Here is an 8973-nt window from a genome sequence, read left to right on the forward strand (position 1 = left end):
CACCCAGAATTAGCGGGAACCATGGTGCCCTCTGCCTCTATAGTGTGTGTATTCTAACTGGTGATTGACTGCGGTGTTTGTACATGTTGATTGGTCCCTGTGTGTGTCCATCAGTGTGTGTCTGCACCATGATATACTGGTGTATATTATAACATCCCCCCTTTTATAAAAAATGTTGATATATGCATGTGATAATAAATAGTGTGGGTGTGTGGAGAATGTACCTAGCTACGTGTGAGGTGCGAAGACATATGTACAAAGCTATATACAGGGAACAAGACTATTTACAGAGGAAGGTGCCTGGTGCAGATGACTACCATGAACTGGAACAACCAACAAATCTATTTACAAATCACTGGATAACGAATGCAACAATGAAGAATATTGAAAACAATATTTCAGAAAGTCCAAATGTGTACAGAGTTCATAAGTTCAGTCTCTGAGGTGGGCGATGAACTCTGGTTGACCGCCTCAAGGGTGGGGCAATGGCTGGCGCATCAGGAGCCAAGAGGGCTGCAGCACTGTCAGCGACCGGAAGCGCCACACAGTCCATGGCGGGATCAGTAGGAGAGCTGGTCGGAGGATCCCGTGACGACCCTGGAAGCAGGCGTAGAGCACGCCTGTTGCGGCGCCGAATAGATCCATCCGGTAAGCAGACCAGGAAGGAGCGGGGGGCTATCTGCCTTAGAACAACAGCATGTGCAGACCAGCCACCATCCGGGAGGTGGATGCAAACCTTGTCGCGTGGATGGATATCGGGAAGGTCAGCAGCCCGTGAGTGGTGGGAAGTTTTCTGCTGCAGTTGAGACATGTGCATGCGGTGGAGCATGGGGACATAATCGAGGTTGGGAGTGAGAACGATGGCACCGTCATCCTCAGGGGGCTGTTCATTCATAGCTCAGCAGGCGACAGGCCGGTGGAGAGCGGGGCGGAGCGATAGGCTAACAGAGCAAGATGGAAATCTGAGCCGGCATCGGCGGCCTTGCTGAGGAGCCACTTGGCGATGTGGACCCCCTTTTCCGTCTTCCCATTGGATTGGGGGTATTGGAGACTGGACGTAACGTGCTCGAAGTTGTAGTGTCGGGCGAAGCCGGCCCATTCCTGGCTCACAAAACAGGCCATTGTCTGACATGACCGTCAGCGGAATGCCATGTCGGGCAAATGTCTCCTTACATGCCCTGATCACAGCCGAAGATGTGAGATCGTGCAGCCTGATGACCTCCGGGTAACTGGATAAGTAGTCGATGATGCTGACGTAATCCCTGCCCAATGCATGGAACAAGTCGATGCCCACTTTGGTCCAAGGCGATGTGACGAGCTCATGGGGCATCAGGGCCTCCTGTGGTTGGGCGGGCTGAAAACGCTGGCAGGTAGAGCAGTTGAGCACCACATTGCCGATGTCATTATTGATGCTCGGCCAGCAGACGGCCTCTCTGGCCCTGCGGCGGCATTTCTCGATTCCTAAATGGCCTTCATGGAGTTGCTCCAACACTAGGTGGCGCATGCTTTGTGGGACGTCGATGTGATCCAATTTCAGGAACACCCCGTCGACAACCGGCAGGTCATCGTGGACGTTGTAAAATCGCGGGCATTGGCCCTTGAGCCACCCGTCTGACATTAGACGCATCACCCGCTGCAGAAGTTGATCAACCGCTGTCTCGCGGCGAATTTGCATCAGTCGTGCATCCGAAGCTGGCAAATGGGAGGCTGCAAACTGAACTTGAGCGTCTATTTGGAATGAAGTAGTCGTGATCACACCGAGTTGTGATCGACCTTTAGAGGGCATCGGCAACGGCAAGGTCCTTGCCAGGGGTATAGATCAGTTGAAAGTCGTACCTGCGCAGCTTGAGTAGGATACGCTGGAGGCGAGGCGTCATGTCATTCAAGTCCTTTTTGATAATATTTACAAGCGGGCAGTGGTCGGTTTCAACCGTAAACTGCGGAAGTCAATAGACGTAGTCGTGGAACTTCACGACTCCAGTGAGAAGGCCGAGACACTCTTTCTCAATTTGCGCATAGCCCGCGATGCATATGCAACGGGGGTCCATGACGAGGCCTCATCTTGTTGCAGGAGCACGGCACCAATCCCCGACTGACTGGCATCAGTAGAGATTTTGGTCTCATTGGCCGGGTCAAAAAAGGCCAACACTGGGTCCATGGAAAGCTTGGCCTTCAGCTCCTGCCATTCACGCTCGTGAGCGGAGAGCCATCGGAAATCTGTGGTTTTGCGAATCAGGTCTCTGAGGGCCGTGGTGTGTGAGGCAAGGTTCTGGATGAACTTCACCAAGGAAATTCAACATGCTCAGGAACCGGAGAACCGCTTTCTTGCCCTCGGGCGTCTTCATGGACATGATTGCTGCAATCTTGTCCTCGTCCGGACGCCCCCCTGGTGGGAGATGTGATCCCCCAGAAAATTGATACTCGACTGTCCGAAGGAGTATTTGGCCCTATTGAGGCGGAGGCCGTGTTCGTGGATGCTCCTGAAATGCGCTGAAGGCGGGCAATGTGTTCCTGCAGGGTGGTTGAACAAATAATAATGTCGTCGACATATACCCGGACGCCGTCGATCCCCTCCATCATTTGCTCCATGATCCGATGGAAAACTTTGGACGCAGAAATGATGCCGAATGGCATCCGGTTGTAGCAGAACCTGCCAAAGGGTGTGTTGAACGTACACAGCTTCCTGCTTGACTCATCTAGTTGGATCTGCCAGAAACCCTTCGGGCATCCAGTTTTGAGAATAGTTTGGCGTGGGCCATCTCGGACGTGAGCTCCTCACGTTTCGGAATCGGGGAGTGCTCCCGCATGATATTCTGATTCAGATCTTTAGGATCAATACAGATCCGCAGCTCGCCGAACGGTTTCTTGACGCAGACTATGGAGATTACCCAGTCTGTGGGTTCCGTGACCCTAGAGTTGACTCCTTGGTCCTGGAGGTCCTGGAGCTGTTGCTTGAGGTGTGTTGCACGTTTTACTATGGGCGTAAAACGCGTTTATTGGAGTGTATTAACACGCCTCCGAGTTCCACGTGTGCTTAACACTACTAGGCTCTGTTCTATGTAATTATTTAGCTCTGGAGTCGCCAGTTGCCGTATAGGCAACGTCACAAGTATTCCAAGGTCAAGTTCAAAGTAATAAAGACGATACACCGATTAGTAAAGTTCAAACGATCAATATTTATTATACAGTTATAATAAATACTCATGCACACACTAAGAGACTAAGCTATAACTAAACTTTAAGTGAACAGAATACTTATCTAACAGGAACAGGCAAGGTCAGAGAACGAGGCCTTCGTCCTGGTTTTGTCTGCAGCCTTCAGCAAGCGTTCTGGTACTTGGGAGTCTAGTGGGCTTGGATCGCGTAGCGAGCGTTGAACTTACGGTTTCGGCGGCTGGTGCTCAACGGCTGGAGTCAGGATGCAAGATGTCAGTCAGAGCCGGAGCACGGGTTTAACAGACCGGGCTCTGTGGGGAATTTGCTTTTATACCCCTCTCTAATGTCCTTGCCCCCTTCTAGGCGGGCTCTACCTTTCGGTACCGATTGGAATGTTTCCAAACGGCTACCTTCGAAATCCTCCAATGCGGGGCTTTCCTCGATGTTGGGGGGGTGGTTTCGATATTCGTTACTCTGGTGCCATCCTGTCTACTCCACCAATTAAGTGCTACATTGAGATGGAAATGTTGCCATTGTGTGTGCCTGGATCTGGGCCGCCTCATCGGAATGTTAAGCGCTTTGCCATTAACACCTTTGGCTTGGAGATCTGCACCTGGCCAGAAAACTGGTTTGCTGCTTGCAAAATGCTAATTAGTTGAGAGCAGGCTGTCTGTTCTCACTAAACAGGCTTTCCCTGCTGTCCTCCATTTTAGTTTGGCTCAGTGTCCATTTTGCGTGGCCAGCATGGCTACATTCCCTCCTTGTGATCCTCACAATCATACTATTGTGAAGGATCACCTATGTACTTTGCCTTCCTTGTGTTCTGACCTCTTGCCAGTTCCTGTTCTACTCTGTTCTAAACTATGGGAAGAAGAGAAAAAAATTTTTAACTAACATTTCTACTTGGCCCTATGTCAAAGGGACATGCATTACTACAACTGGGAACCTCTACCTATCACTATTAACCTTAACCTTAACTTAAACATTTAATCACTCTAAAACCTTAACCATTCATACCACAACATCACACTTCCCAACTCGGCAGTCGAGTATGGAACAATATAATACATGGCTGAATTTTTATTTACAGAGTGTTGTAATCAGTGAGGGGTTGAGGGGTTTGGTGGAATCCGAAGATGGGGGATTGAACTCTATAGATGGGTGAGGTGCTGGAACGAGAGGCTCTCCTCTTCCATTTCCTCAACCTGAGGGTCTGCACTAGGATGATGAGGATCGCGATCACCAACAGTGATTCGATTATGTAGGACATGGAGTACCACGTCATGAATTTAGTACACCAGGTCTGAACCTCGCTGATCAGAGCTGAGCACTGGGGGTTTGCTGTAATTGAAGCATTTACGGTGGGGGTTGTGGGGGAAACGTGTCTTGTTTCCACACATATACATATGACATTAAACAGTAATAAGTGGGCTTCCATCATTTTGCTGGTCTTCTTCTTTCTCTTCCTTCTTCCTCCGGTATTGACAATCCTGGCTTCGACCTCTGTCTCGTCCTTTGAAACCTTTGGGATCAAGCACAGTATCTGTCAATACACAGTTTAAGACCTTTACTTGTTAGTGCATCTGTCTTTCAAAACCCAATTGACCCTTTAAAATGACTGGCTAAGTCACACCCTGTGACTCCCCTCATTTTTTTTTTCAAAAAGCGAATTTAAAGACCAGCATACACCTAACAATCCTTCCTTCTGCGAGCCGTCTCGCAGGCTTTGCTGATTTACCATCCGAATGTTCCCGGATGTAAATAGCATGTGGGATGGCGGCCGAAGGGCTACCTAACGTAAAATGAAAACAAACTTTGAAATAAACATCCGAATGAGTTGCGTATGGGCCGCGACGGGTATGAGTTGGATGGGATCCCCGGGTAGGGCGTGCTGTGCCATACCCGAGCTTGGCTGACCAAGGGTTGGTTCTCAGACAGGGCGGGTCCTCAGTGCCGTTTGTCCACTGCCTGAGTAACCTGGAAAGAAACGGGTACGAATGTGTTGACCATGACTTGCAGCCTCTATTTCGCCGAATAGAGGGGCACCTAAAAAAACCAAGGGAGCCAAGATGCTCCAACTGAGGACATCACTGAAGTTCTCAGAGATATCTGCAGATAAACTATTTGGCGTGTGGCCTTACAACTTTGGAAAGGATCTCCAATCAAACCGAAGTTCTCAAAAGTATCTGCGGACAAACTAACGTGTATGTGAGGTGGTCACAATCTTTTCAGCTGAAAAGAAGATGTCCATCCTCCAGCTGAACAATGTACAATCCTGAGACAAACAAACATAAAACGAAGACAAACATACGTGCAGGTTCCATCAGAAAGGACATCGTTTCCCTCAAACGATTCCTATTTTACATCATCTGGACACCTCACTTTGATTCTGCCTCTGTGAACAGGGTCACAAAGGGGTTGCCGTGTCGGGATTCAGACAGTGCGTTGTCCTGCTCTCCCGGATCCCACACCCTTGTGTGGATCAGGCATGCTATTTTGGAATTGTGTGACCGGGGGTCACTCTCGTCATTGCGGACAAGTCTGTAGGAATTGTCCCTGTGCCATTGTGTAGTGTCGAGTGTGTTGTCGGGGTAGTCGGGGTCGGGTGGTGGTTCTGGGTTTTTAAGGTAAGTGACTTCCATGGGGTCACTGGAGTCGGGGTCGTAGTTGGTGCAGTGTGAGCTGTATGGCTGTGTGGTGTTGCTGTCTTCAGAGTCAGTGTCAGTCCTGCTGTCTCTGCTGTGGCAGCTTGTGGGCGTGTCGGGGCGTGGTCTGTAGTGGTCTGTGGGCGGAGTCGTGGGCGAGTCCGTGGATGAACTGGTCTGTGAGGGGGATGGTGGAAAAGTGTCTCTGGTGGGCGGGGTGAAGTGTTCTGCTGCATCCAGCAGGACATGGTGAGCATGGTTGGCCTGTGTTCCATATGCCTTTAACTGGTTTATATGGAACCACGCGGTCTTCCCATTAGGATATTTGATCCTGTAAACGGAGGGGCTAATTTTGTCCGAAATTGAGTAGGGACCGGAATATTTTGGAGCCAAAAAACTGCTGGGGTTATAAACAGATAACATTACCTGTTGCCCAACCTGGAATTCTGTGGTGTGTACGGTCTTATTGAAACAGGCAGTACGTTGCTGTCGGCGTTTCCCTAGCTGGACTGCGGCTGCGAGCTGTGCAGACCTCACAGTCTCAACTAGATCTTTAACTGCCTTTTCATGTGTGAGGGCCGTCACTTCGGGGCTTGTCATGTCCAGTCCTAAAAGGAATTCTGTACCTTTCATAGGGCGTCCGGTCATGAGTGTATGTGGTGTGTATCCTGTAGATGTGGAGACAGTGTTCCTTATGAACATGAGTGCAAATGGGAGCACTGAATCCCATGTGGAATTGTTCTCTTGAACCATTTTCCTAAGGGTAGTTTTTAGGGTCCGATTCATGCGCTCCACAATCCCGCTGGACTGTGGATGATACGCAATATGGAAGTTCTGTTTGATTCCGAATATTGTCAGGACGTTCCTCATGACCCGTCCTGTAAAGTGAGATCCCTAGTCCGAATCGATACTTCGGGGTAAACCCCATCTCGTGAAGATGTGATGGGTCAGGATCTTTGCAGCTGTCTTAGCTGTGTTTGTTCGTGAGGGAAATGCCTCTACCCATTTGGTAAAGGTATCTATCACCACCAGAACGTATTTATAGCCATTCCGACAAGGGGGCAATGGACCTATAAAATCGATCTGGAGGTTTGTCCAAGGGCCGTTAACTGGGCGAGTATGCCGAAGTTGTGCTTTCTTAGAATACCGCTCCGGGTTATTCTGAGCACAAATCAGGCAATTCTCAATGTAGTGCGTTACATCAGTCCTGAGATTAGGCCACCAACAGAGTTGCCTGAGGTGCCTCGTTGTTGCATCAATTCCCTGATGCCCGTGTCCGTCATGGAACAAGGCAATCATCTGATTCCTGTCCTGCTTCGGGACCACATAAAGTTGGTCCTTAATGATCACACCCTCATGTGTGGTCAGTGTGTGTTTAAAGTGCTCGTACGCAGGCACAAAGTTTCCCTTGAAAACCTCCCTGAGGTCTCCGTCCTGTTTCTGTGCTGCCACGAGATCTTTAACCTCTGTTTGTGAGACTTGTACTGCGCTCACAGGGGCGCTAGCTGGTGCGCTAGCTGGGGGGGTCCATAAGTGTCCTCTCCTGGAACCTGCCTTAGCCAATGCGTCAGCTTTTACATTCCCAGGGGGTGATGACCTATGGTGGCTGCGAACTTTTATAATGCCGAAGGTCCTGCCCTTCGCTTTCTCTAGGATATGCTGGAGTAAGGGGGCTGATGGAAGGGGTTTTCCGTCTGCGGAGACAAAACCTCGTGTCCTCCACAGGGGCAGAAAATCTGTTAGGCTATTGCATACATATAAGCTGTCTGAATATATGTCTGCTGGGCTGGGGAAAGAATCGGGGTGGTCCACTATGTACGCTATGGCTGCTAGCTCTGCTGCCTGCGCGCCTAAGTGACCTGGTAACTTAAGAGCTATCTCTTCGAGAGCGCGCCCCTGCGCGTCCTCTACATAGATGCCGCATCCTGTGATACGCTCACCATTTAAAACTGTGGAGGAACCGTCTACATAAATCCTCAAGGGTCCACACGTGTCTGTGGGCTGGGGGCTTTGTTTTGGGTTCCCTATCTTCCTGGGGGGTGTTTTTGCTAAAAAGGGTCCTGTGTTATGCAGGGGAGCTACAATTTCACAGTCATGGGGCTGTCCGGGGTATTGGAGGTTGTCTGCTAAATATGTGTGTGTGCGTGTCCGTTTTACTGTAATGTCCCGTCCTTGTAAAAGTAGGGTCCACCTAGCTGCCCTAATCTGGCTAACTGAACCGTCCTTCAGTCGACCGTCTAGTAGTAGCTGTGTGGGTGTATGTTCGGTTAGAATGATGATGGGGTTTAGTCCGGTTATGTATGAAAAGTACTGTACTGCCCAGAAGACAGCAAGGAGGTGCCTCTCACAGGCAGAGAATCCTTGTTCTACCGGGTCTAACAGTCGGGAGGCATAAGCCACTGGTCTTAGCTGCTCGTGCCGTTCCTGAAGCAACACGGCCAAGAGGGTCAGATCTGTGCTAGCTACCTCGATTGCGTACGGGGAAAGTTGGTCGGGGACTAGCAGCGCGGGTGCTGCACTAAGGGCTCGTTTTAACTCCTCCACAGCCTCTGTATGCTGCGGAAGCCATTCCCAGGGGGCTCCTTTCTTAAGGAGGTCTGAAAGTGGGGCGGCTTTTGTCGCGAATCCGTCTATGTGGTTCCGACAATAGCCAACCAGTCCTAAAAACGACCGGAGGGCTGAAACATTCTGGGGAAGGGGCAATTTGACAATCGAATCAATTCTTTTGAATTCGATCTCGCGTTTGCCGTGCGTGATGACTGATCCCAAATACATCACTTTACTTTCCAATATTTGGGCCTTTTTCGGGTTAACTTTACAGCCAATTTCAGTTAAGAGTTCCAGGAGTTCGGCCAGAAGCGAAATGTGCTCTGCCTTTGTGTCTGTCTGCAGTAGTAGGTCGTCTACATACTGTACCAGACATTCGGGTCGGGAAAATTTCTCTAATCCACTTGCCAGCTGTCGGTGGAAAATGGAGGGGGAATTGTGGAATCCTTGTGGGAGGCATGTCCACGTGTACTGCTGAGTTTTAAAAGTGAATGCGAATTTGTATTGGCACGCTTTTGCCAATGGTATGGACCAGAATCCGTTACTGATATCCAATACCGTGAAGTACTTGGCGTTGAGACCCTGCTTGAGCATGGTCTCGGGACTAGTAGCTACCGTTGGGGCT

The sequence above is a fragment of the Scyliorhinus canicula genome, chromosome 14 (genome assembly GCF_902713615.1).
Source record: "Scyliorhinus canicula chromosome 14, sScyCan1.1, whole genome shotgun sequence".
In the NCBI taxonomy this organism is placed as follows: domain Eukaryota; kingdom Metazoa; phylum Chordata; class Chondrichthyes; order Carcharhiniformes; family Scyliorhinidae; genus Scyliorhinus; species Scyliorhinus canicula.